Consider the following 20274-nt stretch of genomic DNA (forward strand, 5'->3'; position numbering starts at 1 on the left):
CCAGCGGCGTCATAGTGACTTGCATATTGTTATAGACAATTAGCAAATTTTGCTTGTAGAAGTTCATTGGTCTTGGGGTCGAAAATATTGGACCTTGTTTGTAATACATATTTCAAAGAATGATAAGTGATTTCATCAAAAGAGGAAAATTAAAACGATAAAAAGTTTTTAGCTCTTTAAAAAAATTTCCATTGGTTTTCTTTCACGCCCTTTTATATTCGAAAAATAATTGTAGTAATATTATGGTATCAAGGTTACACATGGGGACACAGATTCACATCATTCACTTCTGGTACACTTAGTGGAGAGAAGCAGCTACGTTCTTGGGAAGAGAAGCTGCTTATTAGTTTAAATAGTCAAGTAGTCAGTAATCTATGCAGTGCACCAATGAAATTTAGTAAATATTATTTTTTGGGGTTAATTACAAATATTCTACTAGTGGTTTGTTTCAAATTTAAGTTTTCTATCTGTAATTTAAAGTTGATATTTTATTCACTTGAGCTTAGCTCTATTAGGCTTCCGTAAACCACCTCTCCATATTTGTCATTAAAAACACATTTTAATTTAAAAACATAACATAAAATGAATCAAAAGGCTAGGGTTATGAACATTATGAAATTTCAAAGGTATAGAACGTATGGATCAAGAGTACCTACGGTAAGAGAATTCCAATGTTAGATATAGGTTGGAAATTTTTCAAAGAACAAGAATGTTTAACACCAATGAGCCCATATCTATCTTTTGCATAAAAAAAGCCCCAAAAATTCCAAGACTTCTAGTAGATAAGGCCCATAAGAGCAATTGCATTAGTAAGTGCAAAATTTTCTGTCTATTTTAGCATAAGAACACACTTTCTTTATTTTACACAGCCATTTATCCAAAACTCTCACATCAGTTTATCTATTATATACCATCTTTTTTTTTTTAAATAATCATTTTATATTCTTTTTTTATTATTAGTTCAACAACCTAGTCAAACAATCCACACGATATTAAAAAAAAAAAAAACCCAATTTTATTATTTCTCTCTCTCTCTCTCTCGGTGAATTTTCTTTCTTTTTCTTCTTCTTCTCATCTTTCTTCACCGGTCAAGTTTTCTTCTTTCTCCCCTTTCTTCACGGAAAACCCTATAATGCACTTATAAAAAAAAAAAAAAATCTAACTTGAAAAGAAAAGAAAAAATCACACATCTATTAGCATCATTGAAGCTTTAATTACTCACCTAGCATTGTGATTGTAGTTTATTATATCATTCAAGGTCACAACTATATTATATAGGTATTAGACACATCATATAGAAGTTTGATTGAAAGGGCTCCAACTCTCCACTCCTAATGTTTTTAAAGAATTGTAGGTCTATCCATAATTCCTCTTGTGCACAGATACTCTTGCATTGTTTTCGTGGTGTGAGTGGGCAGATTTGTATGATTACATCTTGTAGAAAAATGTGTAGTATAGTAATTAAAAAAAAAGAAGAAGAATTATATTACACTACATTGCTGCAATTTAAGATGCATTATACTTTTATTTTTTATTTTTATAGAAATATTTTCTTTTTAAAACATATATATTATAGGGGAAGAAAAATTATATATATTTTTAAAATCTAAAAATCTATTTTTTTTTTTTGTGCAATATGATGAAGTCACTTGGCGTAGCCAAATCATCTAAGACCAACTTTTATTATATAGTATATGATGATATCATGTTAGCTTCCTTTAATATATTGATATCTATTTCATGGCAATTTATATCACAAAGGATTGTCAATGTTAATCCTTCCATCTAAAAACTACAGTTAACCATAACATTATATACACATACTCTTTAATACTATGGCTCTCTCCCTATTTTGTGATTTATATTCTTTTCATTATTAATATTATGTATAAATTTTATAGGCAGCCATTAAAAACTATGTTTCTTCTCTCCATATGCTCTCTTTTTTAGAATGGTTCTCAAACTGCTGTTTTTTGATATTTTTTATGTTCTCAGATTACTCATAATATTGAGAGGCATTTTTCAGCAACTGAAAATTGTTACACCCCTTCATTGGTAGGCAAGGAAGCAAATCTCTTTCTTTAGCTCATCACACTAAGAATAACATTATGTTCATGTTCATTGCCTCAAAAGGGACTGTTCAGGTTATTATGGAATTTAATGCTGAAAAATAATTTTACCATTAGCTTTGTTTAGTTCAACAACTTTTTTTTAATTGTCAAGATATTTGAATTGTTTATTATTTTCAACTGAAGCTTTTACTTAACTATGTTTTAAATTGTTTTATGGATTTGTTTTATATATTCAATCCAGTACTTTTTCATGCGGGTTTGTATATGGTGGCGTTTTCTATTTTTAATTTTAATTATTTTTTAATATATGTAAATTTGGAGCTACAATATGATTATTAGAATTTGAAATTGTGTAATTAACAACCGAATATATATTTGTATATGATAATTCTGATCCAACATATATGTATATGTATATTATAGCTTTGATCTAATAAATTAATCTTACTTTTTGTTATTTTTTTTTAGAATTTGCATGCATGGGTCTTACATCAAAGGAAATTTATTATAAAAAAGAAAAACAAAGACACCCATTTAAGTTCTTAGTTCTACTTTAGGTAAGTTTGTGATTTTTTTTTTTTTTTTAAATTCTCAAATTTTGAAATCTTTTCTGTGTAATTTAATTTTGGATTTTGGTTATTTTATGTATTTAATTTGTGAGTGTTTTGATTTTTTTTTTTTTTCAATTGGACTCTCACTAGAAATAATCCCTTTAGTAATTGATTCCTTTAGTAATTGATTTTTTTTTTTTTCAATTGGTTCCTTATACTAATTGATTGTTTAAACTTTATCCATGTTTATATATTTTATATTTTGAAATACTATTTGAGCTTTGGGTTTATCTATTTCATAATGGTTTTTAAATATGAATTTACATGGGTATGAAAGTGCATAAAATAGATTTCCATTTCATGTATTCATGTAGTTTAAAATGCTCCTTGTGGATTAAAGCAATATTTTTAATTACAAATATATAGAATTAAGAATGTAGAAATATGAAACTAGATGAAATTTTGAAATGTGTGCAATAATAATTCATTTAGCTAATTGTTTCTCAATCAAATTATATGTTTTATGTGTTTATGATAAAAACCGTGTGTACTTTAACTAATATATATATATATATATATATAAGAGTTTTAAAATATGGTAGTTGTTCCTTATCATCAGACTAAGATACCCATTAATTTTTAGTAGGATGATATCTTAAATTCTACCATTTTTGCATTCTAAAAAAAATAATTTTGTTGGAATATTATGCACTAGAACGTATTTTGCTAGAATTGGTTACAAACACAACATAAAGGATCCTCACAATTGCATGTGCAGATAGTTTTAAACAAACCACCGAAAGCTCATAGTAGGGTGGTATGAGCTTGGATTCTTCATCATAAATGCTTGAGTTTGAGTCTCATTAATAAATGGGGCAGGTAGGCCTAAATTCAAAGTTTAAAATACTCTTGTGTCTGGCCCAGGCCACATGTGGGAAAGCCCATAGTTATAGTAAATACCACACTCTCTCCTTCTGCGTTCAACGTTGTTGTATTTTTTTTTTAATTTTTAACAGCAAAAATAACATGGAATTGATTGAATGGTCATAAATTAACGTGTACTTTTCACTCTCATTATTATTATTATTATTTTGAGAAAAATGTCAATGCATATATTATTAAGGACACTCTCATTAGTAATATAACTTCTACCAAGAATGCACACAATTTTTTTTTTTTAAAAAGACTCTCTCAAATGTTTTTATTTTTATTTTTTAATATGGAAACTCTCTCATGTTTAACCTTCTTCATGACACAACAAAATTCCACTAAATGGGTGCAAATGCGCATTACCATCCAATGGTTGAGAAAAAGAAAATCTAAACTTTTTAATTTTACCTAGTAGACTTGATCCAATGGCCGTGGGAAATTGTCCTCAATCATTGAATGGTTAAGTAATCACTCTCTAATTCTCTTATCATATCAGATTAACTGGATTATAGAGAAAATTATCAATGATGGTAGAACTTTCCTATTTTAGTGTTTCCTATGGAATGCCAAATTTGTCAAATTGCGTGAAGAGAGGCTAATGTTGAGCCCAAAAGGCAAAGGCTGGAAGTTTTGGCTACCTCTTGAAATGCAAATGCATTGAGTATCTTTTATCTCCATGGTCCCATTCAATATATTTTGAAGTTTAAGACTGACGAAATTAAGAGAATTTTTATTAATATTTAAATATTATTTATTTAACTTTTGGTATGTCAGGTAAATTTTATTAATATATTCTAAGATTTGGACTAATATTAACTAAGTTAAAGACACTTCAAAATTGACCATCTTTGAAGCTCAAACCAGCAACATTTATCTTAAACAGCTTGCATCAGGAGGTAATCACTTCACTGGATCCTGATAGAAGTGAATATCCTGCTATGTCTGCTCAATGAATCATTTTGTCATTTAAACATTTGACATACTTTCAAAAGCCACAATAGGGAAGGAAACTGAAAAAACCTTAAACCGGAACCCACATTATTGCCGCATTGAGAAACAGAGGGACTCAAAATTCGGCAAAACTGGGAGGTTCTGACCTCGACATTTTGGTACGGAAGGTCAACTGCCGAATGGCACTTTAAGGCTTTCAATGCCGATTTATCCTGCCTTCTCGTCTTACTTCTGTCATCCTACAGCAGCTTCTTGATGGTTAAATGCACGTGTTGGGAACTTGTAACGCAAATGGGAAACTCAGATTTGGGTTAATTCATGTATCATGGTCAATTAGTCAATGTTAGTTACAAGTAGTGCATGCAAATTTCACTTCATCAATATTGGCACCTGAACTCTTTGTTTTGCATCTGTGATATGTGAGATTTTATTCATTTTTCATGCTATTCAACTTGCAATTCAGAGCTTGGCACCTGTGCTTGTATGTTAATTGTAGTCAGTTGGTTCCCTACAAACATTTATTCTTTCAGCCCTATATGTGAAGCGGCAGCCTTCTTTGTACAGTATTAAAAAAGGTTGTTAAATTTCTTTCGCTGAATTTTTGTTAAACCTTTGTATGCTTGTGCAGATGAGCTTGGAGGAGGAGAATACAAAGGCCTTTCTTATACTCAATGAGAATTATACTCACATTAAAGGAGGTAAGAGCTATTTTTTGTAGAAGTATGATGTTGTAACTGTCCTATACAACTTTTGTTTGGTCTTTTTGATTCTCTCAAGCCTACTAGATTCTTAAGAGTACATCTTTGATGCTCTGCCTGAATTTTAGGCCTGATCTTGTGTAATTGTGAATAATGAGGTCTTTATCCCATACAAGTCACTCAGTTCTATCCTTTAATTTTTTTTTTTTTTTTTTGCCAAAAACCTTGGAGCTTAAAACTCTTAATCAGATAATCGCTGTTCACTGCCATTACCCTACTATTGGTGGATTGTGATTTGGCCCACATACTGATAGTAGAAGCCTAGCTGCCACTAAAGTAGCATTTGAAGTAGATTTATCTATCCACGTGAAGTCTTCTTCCGCTAAATTGAATATTCATCTGAAATCAATTATGATCTCCAGTTAGGAAGTCAATGCACTCAAATAATATTTTCCCTGAATAATGAGGATACATGACAGTTTGTATGGTAAGCAAATCATCTGAAATTACGGAGAGGTCCTTAAGAGCTTTACTATCTTGCAACATGGGAAAATAGATTATATGATTTGTAGTTTCTGTATGCCAATATTTCCTCCTCCCTTTTTATGCTTTCGTGATTTTCTTCTGGGTGTATGTTGTGGTGGGGGGTTGTGGTCCAACTCGGTCTTTCTTCTTGATGTATTACTTTGCATTTCCGTTGTCAACCTTTTGAAGTAAGCTTAGTACTTGAGTCATCTGAAGCTTCTTGTGTCATTATTACTTAAGTTAAATAGTTACTAGATGCATTTTATAATTTTTATTTGGTATTAAACTGAAGCGAAACAACCGGTGTTTTGAGGATTTTGAAAGGACAGTAATCAATCTAAAATATTTATTTTTTAAAACTCTATTAGATTGGATGCCTATTGTAGAAGGCCATTCTATCTCTTCGATTTATGGTTTGTTGGATGCTTGTAATTTGTGTTCTTGATTGTATTGATCCCCAGTTGTATTCGTCGTGTATACTTGGGTGACTCTCTTTTTTAATATTCGAATAACATTTTTATTACTAATATATATAAAAAAAAAAAAAAAAAAAAATCAGGGTTCAAGTGATAACCTAGTGGTAATGGCATCCTTTGTGGTGTCCCATTTTGTGGTTTGAGCCCCACCTCCTCCTCCCCCTCTATCTACCTATGAAAAAAAGTACTAATTCCATGATAAAAGAGACTGCTGCATTAGTAATGTGTTTTTTTTTTATATGTACGGCAATGAAGAATTCAGGAAAGCTTCTTATGATATACTCCTTAAGATAAGTGCCAGCTTGAAAGACTCATCAGCTATTTCTGATGCACCTTATCACAAACTGATTTAGCATGGTAAGTATCTAAATGATTGTACTTCAACATCTGATTTGATACTAATGGTACCTTTAATTACTTGATCCTTTGATGCATCACCAGTTCCAAAGCTGCTTTCATCATTAATATCTAATGATTTTACAATAATTAGATAATGGGCTATCTTTCTGGCTCATCTTCTCAGTTAAAGAGTGGAACAGTGTCTGCTTTGTCAGTATTGGTTTATCAGGATGTAGATATTTGTCTGTCAACGCCTAATCTTGTCCCCTCACTTTTATCTTTGCTGCATACCAAAGTGGTGGAACTGATAAAACTGAGTGTTCTCTTAATTGCTCCTGATTCAGAGTGTTGGTATGATTTTGCTTTTGATGCTAGTAGATTGCATATTTAATGGCTGTTTTGGGCTTTTTGAAAGTACTAGTGTCATGCTTACAAGACAAAGACCTGCACAGTCTTTTGTCTGATGTCGTGTATGAAGTTCTACCATGGTCATTATCCCCAGAAATCATTTTAGATCAAAGGCACATGCAAATTTGACATTAAGCACTTATTTGCCTTATATACATAATAATGAAAATGTTTTGGTGTTGGAAATTTTCAACACATGCAAGTACATCTTTATTTATAGGTCATTGTAATAATGGAGATTTTGATACAAAAGTGAGGTTTTGCAATAATTGAGTCAGTTACTCCAGAGAACTATAAGGGTTTTCTGAAGGCCATTTTGGAAGTGATTCTTTCATTTCCTGTTTATGCTCTTTGTTAAATATAATTTATTTTAATTTTAGAGAGGGACTTGATCAATTAATTGGTTGAGAACACCTTTGAGCTCTGTTTAGGCCCCTAAGTTTGAAATTTATTGACCAGAATAAAATATTTTTGAACCGTGTAATCTCTTCTGAAAATTGTTGGTGATGCAAATATAGATACATCATAGGTTCATTGCCATGGAGGCATTGTTTTAAATGGTAAATTACTGACACATGGCATTAATAACCCACATGCTTATTTTGCTTTCCAAATATTTTATAATCTTGAGAAAAACATCAGCAATGTAACGTTGCAGCATGTCTTATGATAGCCCTCTGAAGATTTGCTGTGTGTGTATGCACAATTAGCATGGAAGAAATGCGTCCCTTGAGTTCGACTAGGTGGATGACGAAGATGGAGGTGGGGGATAGTTAAGTGGGATTAGAAGTCTGGAGGAGGTTAAATCATGCCAGAGACATTGAGCATGAAATGAACCCAAGCTAGTGTTCGAAGCTTGGTATCTGGCTTTGAGCCTTTTTTTTATTATTATAAGAAATACGTCAAAGCTTTATTAAAATGAAGAGAAAAGTGATACATCTTGGGCCGAAGCAGCCTTAATAATGTTTGGAGTTTCCTCTATCTAAGTTACGAACGAATCTAAATTTTAGGCATATTGAGCCAAAATGTGTGCTGGCCTATTCCCCTGGCGTCTAACAAGTGAAAACTGTATTGCTCTGAAGTCTTGTTGCCGTGTGAGACATGCTAAGATGATGTTTGAGATAGCAAGCAGAGGAGTAGATGTACCATTAAGAGCTCGAAAAACCAGTTCTGAATCACATTAAAAAATGACCTTCTGGAGCCCTATGTCAATTGCAAATATATTGCCTTCCTCCATAGCTTTGGCTTCCACTTCCAGCGGACTGAGTGGCACCCAGAGCTTCTCACTCATTGCTGCAGGGCCCTCATGATCTTGAGTGACAACCCTGATACTTGTAGCCTGCAGCTGATTAAAGACAGCACCATCTGTGTTAATTTTGTGCCAAGAATTGCTCGGTGGATACCAAGTGACATGGTGTGGGACTATGGGTAGCTTGATCTTGTGGTTTGCAATCTGGAATTCTTCAAGGAGGAGCGTTGCTTTCTAAATAATACTAGTGCAGGTTTGTCGAGCTCTGCCTGTATGAGCTGCATTCCTATTGTGCCAAATGCTCCAAGCCAAAGTATTAATGTTGCCCAAGAGTTCATCTCCAACGTGCTGGACTAGCATCCTTGTGTGTTTGTAAAAAGTGTCATAAACCAGAATTCATCCCCAATGCTGAAAACTATTTCTTTTTGGGGGTGGGACATAGACCAGCTATAGGCTGTTGTTGTGTTATTTGATTGTTATCCTTGCATTCTTCTCTTATTTTACCCTTTTCCTCTGTTCTCTACCATCAATTTGGTCTCATAGTATCCCCATCCATTTATTAGATGAAATCCTCTAGTTGAAGACACATAATGACTTTCTTTTCCCCCATAATGAATAAGCATTATTAGTTTAAACATGGGGAAACTGATGTCCCTCCTGCAGTGGTTTTTCTTTTGGTGGGAGTTCATTTGAAGTGGGTTTGATGAAGAATCATATTAAATATATGTTGGAAGATTATGCTATCTTTGTATATCTTACTATAGAACCGCCATGGGAAAACAAGTCCAAAGAATCTGGTGCTAGTGATACAGAAATGATGCTTGCAGATTCATTTACAAAGGCTTCTGGATCCATGTACGACTGATCACATTTTTTATGCTGATTTGTTCTTTCTTTAGATCTTGTTCTATCCTTTCTTTAGATCTCCATCTCATTACTGTTGGACTTGCTTATTTTGCTTTGTTGTTTTTAGGCCGGAGAAAACACAAAGCAATGGGTTCTATAACTGAGAAGAATGGTTCAGTAGAACAAAGGAAAAGAAAGAGTGAGAAGAAAATCAATGCCCTTATCCCTAGCTCAAATGAGCATTAGTTGTCATTTGGTATTGTTGGTGGTTTAAGAGCAGTTTAAAGTGCCAAACACTCTAATAATGCAAAATCACTGAAGAGTCAGTAGAAGGAAAGACAAAAGAAGAGCAATAGGAATCACAACAGAATTATGACAAGTCAGGACCAGAGAAAGATGGAGCTGACTAACACTGGTGAGAAAGATGAAGCAATTCATATACCTAGTTCTTCCAAATTAGTCAAACACAAGGTAGGGATGAAAAGACAGAAGATTCATAAAGGAGCCATGATGTGCACAAAGCCTGAATAGCAATTGCTTCCTTGAAGCATGAGAATAATTTGGCACACTGCTTATACTACTGTCCATTTAACACATGTTAAATTGTCTGAATAGCAATTGCTTCATTTTTATTTATTTATTTATTTTTTTTTTTTTTTATACAAGATAGAAATTCTACTCTAGCCTAATCTAAGTGTATATGTGTGTGAATCTCCATCTTGGAGACTTGAACCCTGATCCTTGCCTTTCACCTCCCACACTTCACAAGCACTTATACTTGTAAAGTGATTATCACACCAAAGGTGTGTGGAGGTAAATAGCAATTGCTTCCTAGTCTAGCTTCTTCTTCAATTTAGAGCTCATTTAACATATGTTAAATATGAGAATAACCATATATAACATATTCATATTTAGAAAATGAACAACCAATAGGATTGGAGCAAGTTCTTTTATAAATACTTAACTTGTAACTCTAATCTCTTTAGTGAACTGTGATGCATTTGCTTGGATCTTTCTCCCATAGAATTCTCTATAATTCTCTCGTAGAATTCTCTCCCTAAATCCCTCTCAATTCAATTATCTCTCTATCTATCTCTGTCTATCACTTCAACAATTTCTTATTCTATCTCATTCTCCTATTATCTCACAACTAAACCCTACTCTAGGATTTTCATCAAGTTTATTTCTCTAATCTTTAAACAATGAAACACCTAAACCACAAGTTTGATCTTAACAATAACCCTCTTGTACCTAACAGATGCTCTAGATACAACCATCTATATATGCGCCATTGCCACCCTTCTTTCCTCAACAAATTGTAAATGGAATTGTAGATTTATAGGGAAAGTGCTGACTGTTCTGGATTGAATAATATCTTGATTGTGGCCTTATCACAAAAAATGGTCTTAAAAGTTCATCTTATAGGTTCCTTTCTTTTTAATTATTTCAGGGGAGAAAGTTGTTCGAAAGAGTGGAAAACCTCTTCATTACAATGGTAGCACATTCCACAGGATTATTCCCTACTTCATGATCCAGGGAAGTAGTTTTGCACTTGGTAATGGAAGAGGTAGAGAATCAGTCTATGGCTAGAAGCTTGCTGACAAGAACATCAGGATGAAGCATACTGGACAAGGTAGGACTGGTTTCTCCTCGACCCAATTATTTCAGTAATCCTAGTAGTAACATTGTTTTATATATAAATATATATCTTTTACACAGAGCTTTTGTCAATGGAAAATGCTTGCCCTGAAACAAATGATTCACAGATGTCATTTCTTAGAAAATGTTTCTAAAGGGACGACACATTTTTTTTTTGGTTTTTGCTTATTGTCATTGATTATTTTCATTGTTGCTGTAGGGTTGGTTGGAGTTTTGTTCAAGATTATTGAGGGATATCACTTTCTTCTTTGTTGGTGATGATTCATTGTAGCTTTCACTTAATTTTCTTGAAGTTCCTTATTATTACATACTAAATTTGCATATTATGTACTCATTTTACCCAAAAATTTTTTCCCCATATGACTGTCATTGCAGTTTTACACCCAAATTTTCAGTTGCTGCCCCTATAGCAGAGACGTTAGTACAAATGAAGTATATCTCTGAACTTGTAACAGATCTTCCAATTGTTTCTACTTTCTGGGCATGTGATCCTAATGTTAGAGGAACACCTCCCATCTCTTCCATACTCTTTGCATTGGGAGTTTTGGATGGAGATGGACTATATGTTCCTCTTCTGTGAAATAAAGTTTTCGTATTCAATAATAATAATAATAATAATAATAATAAAAGAATATAAAACAATCAGTGAATTTTCACAAAAGAAGTCCAATTATTTCTAAGCGATAATTTTTCTTATTTTTCAATTGAAACGAAAGTGTGGAATAGAAATTTTATTATATTGTAATACTTGTTTTTGTTTTGTTTTGTTTTTTTTTTTTTTTGGGTAAACAATACTTGTTAGTACTATGGTAATGTTGGCATTTATATAATTTCTCCTATGTTGAGTCACTGGATTCAATGAAAAGCTAAACTTCTACTTTTACTACTGTATTTGGTCATTCTACTTCATTTAATTTTCTGATCCTCTTGTACATTCAACACTTATCAACTATCAATGAATCTCTCTTACGGAAATTATCAATTGTCAATATTTTTTTTCATTGTTGTCCATGCAAAAAACGTAACTATTTGTGGGTGTCCTAGCACCCTATATGCTTTTCCATGGAAAAGTGTGGCTTGTAGAGCTCTTGAGGGCATTTTAACAAGAATGACCCTCAAATGCCCCACTCTTTGTTGGTCTCCACAAAACTTGATTTTCACTATTAGAGAAGGGGAAAGATGATCCTTTTCCAACTTTAGATCTCCAAAGTTACATCCCTTAAGTGGATTTGATTGAAAAAACTATACATCCAGCCACCCAATTCACCCTTTTTCGGTGGAGAGCAAACCACTCTCTAATCCACCAAGTGTAATTTTTTGATGTCCCAATTCCTCCCCGTAGAAAGTGCTTTTGAAGTATCTCCAGCTTCTTGGTTTCATAAATAGGAATAGAAGATGAAGTGTTTTCTTGTCGAAGTTATCCTCCCTCTTTTGGACATTTATAGCTTCTTCCATCATGCAAACCTTCTCTCCACATTTTCTATAATTGTTTGTACTATGCTTGTAATATGGATTATAATTTTCATTCTCCTATGTATTTTTTAGAGTTGTGCGTTGTATAAAGTTTCAAAAAGTTTGTTATGATTAATTCTATTGCCCCTTTTTATGCTTTATTCTGTTAATTGTTAAACAAGGAAGTGTCAATGATTTTTAGGTCAATTTTCTTTTCTTAGAGTCCGTTTGGATACAACTTATTTTTGCTAAAACTGAAAACTGAAATCATTGTAGCAAAATAATTTTTAAATGGGTGAATAGTGCTGTGGAACTCGTAAATAGTGCGTGAACATAGCCTTTTGTTCCTTGCATAGTGCTCACATGTGATGTTACTGTTCACATGCAAGGAAAAAAAAAAAATCGGCAGAAAACGCAAATGTGGGTTTGAAAACACCAATCCAAACCCACACTTAGTGTTATCAACAGATACCTTTATTTTGAATCTCTCATTTCCCATTTATAAAATATTTATAAAAAAATTGTTGAACAATGAATAAATTCTGAATGATTAACGTTTGAAATCTCATATGATTCTTTTGGATAGAGTATTAAAAAGGAAGGATTTGGATTTCACTTTTTAATTTAAATGAGAGGGTAAAATTTTTTCTGTTGATGAAATTTTATTTGAAATAATTATTAAAGTAAAATGTTAAATTTGTAACTTTACAAGTTTTTTTTTTTTTGGAACAAAATTTTGAGTCAACTTAAATAATCTTGTGTTGTTATATTCATATCAACCAATGTATAGTATCAATTATTCTTTAAATAGTTTACCAAAAAAAAAATTATTCTTTAAATCCCCTGATTTTAAATCTTTATATCCAAATTCAACCTTTGTTTGTCCGATGTTTTAAAATAATTTGGTTGTTAAAAGTTAGAAGAAATAAAGAATGTGTGTGGGGTACCCATCATTAAGTTTCTGGGACAAGCTAAGCCTAAAAGGTGCATGTGTTCTCTGTGGAACATATTATAATGTATTTTACTTTTTTTTTTTTTTTTATATATTTTTAATTACAATGTGTTAAAAAATTTGTCTATTTCCACACGTACCTTGCTAGCACGTGCAACCGATCAATTCTAGTCGCATTCAAACATTAAAGACAAGCCGGCATGAATGTGCTTTTAAAGGCGTAATGACAAGTCAGTGCGTAACTTTCCAGACCCTGCCTATATGATTATATTCTTATATTCTATCACCAAACTCCTTGACTTTGTCACACTCAGATACCAACATGGATCTTCCTCAAAAGTTGTAATAATGATAAGACTTTCTGTGGTTGCAATTATTTGAAACATCAAAAGTTATTCAATATAGATCTTACTAATGCGTGTCTAAGTTACATAAATAATGATAATTTTTTCAATTTTGAGAAAATGTTTTAAAAAATAGGAAGTTTAACCGGACCCATTATATATATATATATATATATACACACATATAACTAACTATTAGACGATTGTGATTGGTTAATCATAATTTTTATATGAAATTATTATTTTTTATTTGTCAATTATACTGTTAAGTCATGATTATAGTAAAAGTTGTGAAAAATTTTGTAATTCTAAACTTTTTTATAAAATTGAAAGGGACATTTAAAAAAAAAAAATTCTTGACAAATATTGGTCGCAAATTGTTAGCAAATTGTATAAGTAAAAAAGTGATAATAATAGTTGGAGGCGAAAAAGTGATAATAATGGTAAACTTAGGAATTATAGGATTTTTGTAAACCTGTTCTACCTAACTATAATTATTTATTATTTTTTGGTTGGTGTTGTTATTAGATTTCGATTTGCTGATGGATTTTATCATAAAACTTTTATGCGGTAAATGGTTTGATAGTTTGTGGTGTTTATTCTACTGAGGGACGGTGCTTTAATGGTTTTGGGATTTAATGGTAAGTGTGAGGCTTGGTGGGTTAACTTTTTGGTACTATGTGCTTTTCATCAGCTTGGCCATTAGAGACATAAGATTCTCGAACCGCCTGGAAAGTAAAAATTAAAGACCACCAAAGAAAGTTTGCCTAAGAAAATACCACACATACAACATAGTCTCAAAGCACATACGTATATATCCATCATCAGAGATTCAGAGAATCAAAGATAAATATACACACATACATATATAGAGTCTCAGAAGCACATGCATCATCTGAGAATCAAAGATAAACTCAAACACACACATTCATAGAGTCTCATCAGAAGCACATGCATAATCTGAGAATCAAAGATAAACCCAAACAAACATACATACATAATCCATACTCAACAAAATTCATCTTGGTGCTAGGGGACGGAGGTGCCTTTGTAAGGCATAAGGGGAGGACGAGGGCTCTTCTGCAGTGAGCCTAGCATTGGTGCAGGGTTGTTACTCTCCAAAGTGCTTGCTGAAGATGGGACATGGGTGCCCGGATTTGGAGACGATGGCGTGACAGGACCCTTGAGTAGCTGTCGGCGTAGCAAAGGATCATTGGCAAAGGCCTTATGGCTGATCCATGAAGGAGGGGTGTCGCCAGTAGTGCTGGGAGGATTGGACATGAGCACAGATATTTGAGGGACTTGGCCTTGCACCAACAATGACCCTAACAACTGGTTTTTCTTCATTAGATTTGGCTCTTCTCCATGGGGTGTCCTCCTAGCTTCATATGAAGCAGGCATGTTCATAAGACAAAGTGCCAGTATGGCTAGGAGGGGAAGCATTTTTGGAGAAAGAGATGGAACCATATTGAATCAAAGAGGGTTAAGAAATGGTTGATGAAGAATTATGAAGGACCATATGTTGTATTTATAATGAGAATCGGGTAACAACATTCAAACTTTGTTTTCAAACTAGAGACGATAAAAAAAAAATAATAATAATCAAGTTTTAAAGAATGATGCTGACTGGAACTAGAATAGTGGAAAATGAAGTATTAAAAATAATGACTTTTTTGTTTTTGCTAAACTTAAAAATATGACTATTAAAAGAAAAGTAGTCAGTTTTAAAAGTCTGACTATTATTCTTAAAAAAAGAAGGTCTGACTTTGTTGCCATATTGGGGTCTAACCTACTAGATCTACTGGTAACCGGTCCAAAAGGGCAAATCCTAAGATTATCAAAGAGCCGCTGAAACGTGACTGATTGAACCCATGATGGAGACCGTGGGACGAGGAAATCTGAAAAGCATCTGCAATCGAAAAGTCCAAAATAAATTATTTTAAAAATAAATTTTTATCCATAAGACATATGCTAATAAAACCCTCCTAAAAATAATATTATATTTACAATAATTTCATTATAAGTCTTAGCAGTAGAAAAGAATTAGTAAAAAAAAAAAAAAGAAAAGTAAAGTTAATAAAGAGTTTATATAAGAATCAATAAAAATTTATTATATATAATTTATTTTGAAATGTTGTAGATACATATTTTATGAAAAATGTTAACAAGGTGCAAAAAAGATAAAAGAAATTGTCAAAAAAAATCAAACGATGCTTATAAAATTAGAAATAATGAGATAAAATTGTAAAAAAGACAAAAAATTTTCAAAAAAAGTTGTTAAGGGGCACATTAACGCAACCCTTATTTGATAATTTCTAGGTGGGCCCTCATCCGTTCTGTCTGTTAGTCTTTTTCAGATCCATGTGTAAGTCCAATTACTGCAATTGGCATCTTTTTCTGGTCCCTGTGAACCACAAAGATTATCATAGTATATCTTGAAAAAGAAACATCACCAACTTTAAAAAAGATAGTGATATGGTGCTCTTTTTTTTTTTAATCCTTCCGTGAATAGTAGATTCAATGATAAAATTGAGTTATTAATATCAAAGATTCAAAATACACTAATGTTATACCCGCTTCTTTCAAAGGATATTTGCTCTTATTAATTAAAATTAGATGAAATTAATCATTCACATGAGATAAAAGATTACCACGTCATTATATTTTAAAAGTACATAAACTTTCAAAAAAAAAAAAAAAGTACATAATAATTTTCTCTAAAAATTATCATTGCTTATATGTATACCCAAACTAAATAAATTAGTCACCTTAAATAAAGTACACTAATACATTACTAACTTTCATTCACTATGTCTCAATAATAATCTATAATCTGTAAAAGATAGTATTTGATTTTTGATTGACCTCATAATATTTTATCACATAAGTTTTGGGGTCACACAAATTTACATGCCATAATACACACACCACAATTTGGAAATTTCATATTTAGGCAAAAAAATAAAAAATAAATAAAAATAAAAAATCACATTTTGTTAAACTTTCTTGCATTACACAGGTAACCAACTAGATATTTTGTATTCCAAGAATCAAGTGAGGTGGTACTCTCTCCTCACACATGATAATAGATCATTTTAATTAAATTTATTGGTGAAATTTGTATCATTTAATGAAAGAAATGAGTACCATATCACTTTACTCCATAAATTCCTAATAATTAGTCACACATGTCAATGTTGTTCATGTGTCAAGCTTGGACCCTTATACTCTTTCATTAAATATTTTAATTTTTGATGTTCTCCAAAATTTTATAGTAAAAAAAAAAAAAAAAAAAGGGAAAAGGGGTGATTATTTGTTAAGTTACTTAGTAGGCATTGTATTGTTTAGGTAACAAATATATTGGGATAATAGAAAATAAATAAAAGTAAAAGATGGCTTGCTCATGCTCTAATTTAATTCTCCTTATCTTCTACTACTCATGGTGATGCACTTGTATTGGTGTGCATAAATACAATAAAAAGATATTCAGTATTGATAAATAATCAAAAATGATTTCTTCTTCTTATCTATTAAATTGAGAAGACCGGTAGTTACTAACGTGAAGAGAAAGAAAAAGACTGGTAGTTATTTACTTGGAGATAAAGAAGAAAAGAACAAAAGAGAAAATATAATAATAATATAAAACCAAAGACTGGTAATTATTTACAGGGAGAAAAAAAAAAAAAAAAAAGAGAGATAAAATAAGATACAATAAATAGAAAGGATCTCGGGGCAAAATAAATAAATAAAGTAAAAGTTTTATTTTTTCTGCCGAAATACCCCTCGCACACTCACTGTCATAGTTAACTGTGCACAATATAATGTTCTTGCTTCTTAGCAATTCCTTCAAGTAATATAATGGCTTTATTAAAAAAAAAAGAAAAAAAAAAAAAAGAAGAAGAAGAAGAAGAAGAAAAAAAAAATATAATGACTAGAAGTAGAGTTCTATCTGTTTCAGATCCTAGTAATATTCCCTTCTACTTATTCGAGGTTTTCCTTGTAGTAAAAACATGTTTCACACAACTGCTCAAAATAATTAAAAACATGAATTTAAGTCACAGTTTTAAGTTGAAAATCGGGACTTAAAGTCACGTTTTTGGGCAGTGTCAAGTGTGTATTTGCAGCAATAAACATAGTTCTTCCTTGTAATATTGTGTTCTTTGTGTCATTGCTTTCCATTAATACTTTTTTTTTTTTTTTTGAGAAAGGCTTTCTATGAGGGAAAATTCTTAGGTATTCCCAGAGTACGGAGAAATGGTACTCCCTCCTCTCACATTCATGGTGGACTTCACCATGAATTTAATGAGTGGACCCTACCATGAATATAAGAGGAGGAAGTATCATTCTCCGTACTCTGAGAATACCAAAGAATTACTCTTCCATTAGTACTTAACTATCCTAACAGTTTCTAATTACAGAAAAGTTTTCCTTGTAAGATCATAGGCTACCATAAAAAAATCATACAAATAAAAGTTTTCCGTGTAAGATCATTAAAAAATAACAAAAAGAAAAAAGTTTGACATTCAATGTCTATAACTTATGCTACCAACCATCATGGTACGTGAACTATACAAAAAAAATGTCATTATCTAAAGTTCTTTATCACATAAATAACTAGATAAGATTGAATGGACAATCTATCTAGACTATTAAGAGTATTATACCATTATAAAAGGATATTTGAATTTTCTAATCTTACTGTCTTGGATGGTATGTCAAATTTGTCTAGTCGTCTATGGTGAGGTATGTTTTATTCTTTTTAATTATTAATAAGACAAAATTTTAACTTATGATATTTGTTTCATAATAATTATACTTTATCATCATATCAAGGCACTAATTAATTTTTGGTATAAAAAAATATTTATCCACCAAATTTCTTTTATCCATACTTAAGTGTTTATAAACCATATAGTAGTTTTTTTTTTTTAGTACTCTTTTAAGTGTTTATAGACCATGCAGTAGTTTTTTAGTGCTCTTTTATGTTGATTTCTATCTTATTATAAAAATAGAAGGATGCCACTATCCCAATGGGATAAGAATATTTTAAGGGTTGGTAGAGCCACATGAGGTCAGAGGCCATGAAACCCAAATAATTAAAATAAAAAATTAAAGATTAGTTAAACCCAAATATATGGAAGACTTGGAAGTTCTATATAAGCATATATCAAATTGCTTATATATAAGCATATATAAGCATTATCTTTCAAAAAAAAAAATTGCTTTGGAACAAATAAAATGGCCCTCTACTTTACAAAGGAAAAAAACGTCAAATTCAAACACTCCTGAAGTGACTTCATTCACTCTAAAAACAAAAGTTTTAAAAGATTCTTCCAATTTTTCATTCATTAGAGAGAAAAGTTATTGACTTTTGCAAATACAACTTTATTTAAAATACAAGTTTTAAGGCTACCCACAAAGTTGGATGTGATTGTGGACAAAATATATGTCTAGAATCTGAGTAATTAACCGGTCTACTATTGCGTCTTTTAATAATAATAATAATAATGCTTGACTCAGTGGTATAAACTGACAGATGCAGATGCCACCCAATTGCTTCTTGTTCTTGGATCTGCACGTGTTCACTTGATTCTTTCTCTTTAGCGATTCTTCATGTAAAGTCCAACTCATTTTTTGCCAAAATTTGCCGGCCGCAAGCTTCTAGGAGTTTTTTTGAGTAATTTATAGCAATATTCTGAAGTGAAATAAGAGTCCCTGGGGGATGTAATAGTGGTTAGTTCTTGCATGTACATAACTCCATTGAGATACTTCACTTGATTTCAAACACCTTACACTTCCAAATTCCAATAGACACTTACTTTGCTACCTTCTTTTCTTCTTCTTCACAAGTTATGCTTGGTACTTCTTTTTTTTTTACGTCACCAATTTGTTTACTTATTGATTGAACTAACAGTCTTTACAAGCCTAATCGTTTGTCCAACTATCAGCTTGTGTGCGTGTGTATTGTCCCATATCAGATGAAGCCTAATATATGTGATGATGATATAGCCTTTTAATTGAATATTCCGTCCAAATTTCAATTGAGAAAATTTTTAAGATTTTAAATATTAATTACATAATTTTTATTTAGATTTTTCAGACAAGTTTTTGACTCTGTCATTGATTCTTAGACACCATTTGCGCGAATAATAGAATTTGAAAGATTTTGATTAGAGAAATGATATTTGAAGACTATATATATATATATATATATATATCTATTAAATATCATTTGACATTATATGTTTTTTAAATGATAAAATCTACAAACATAAAATCTTATTATATCTTATATGATTATGCGAAGCATACAAAATGAGTAGAGACAAAGAAATAGCGATCAAAAGAGACTGATTTTCTATTATGTTTTTCTCTTAAATGATTATGTGAAGTATACTGATTTTCTACATGTTCACAATTCACAAGATCTTAACCCATGTTGAAGAGATGTTTCAAATTTGTTTTACTTATTTTCTTCTTGCGAACATCATCAAAAAAAACCTAATTCATCATTTGTCTCTAAATTAATTTTTTTTTACTAACTAAGTAATTATTATTTTTTGTGTGTGGAGAAACTTCTAATTAAGTAATTATAATACTTCAAACATATAGGTTTCTATTTGTCTCTTAAATTTCATGACAACATCAATTATAATTAATTATTACAACTACATTAACTAAACAGATGTTATGCCAATGAACTTTGGGTGAAGGGGCGTGTTCGAAATTTCAAATCCCCTCACCCTCAGGGGCATGAATTTTCACTTTTCACCTACCCAAAATACAAGTAAAAAACACCCAAAAAAAAAAAAAAAATTAACA

This window comes from Quercus lobata, chromosome 7 (genome assembly GCF_001633185.2).
Source record: "Quercus lobata isolate SW786 chromosome 7, ValleyOak3.0 Primary Assembly, whole genome shotgun sequence".
In the NCBI taxonomy this organism is placed as follows: Eukaryota; Viridiplantae; Streptophyta; class Magnoliopsida; order Fagales; family Fagaceae; genus Quercus; species Quercus lobata.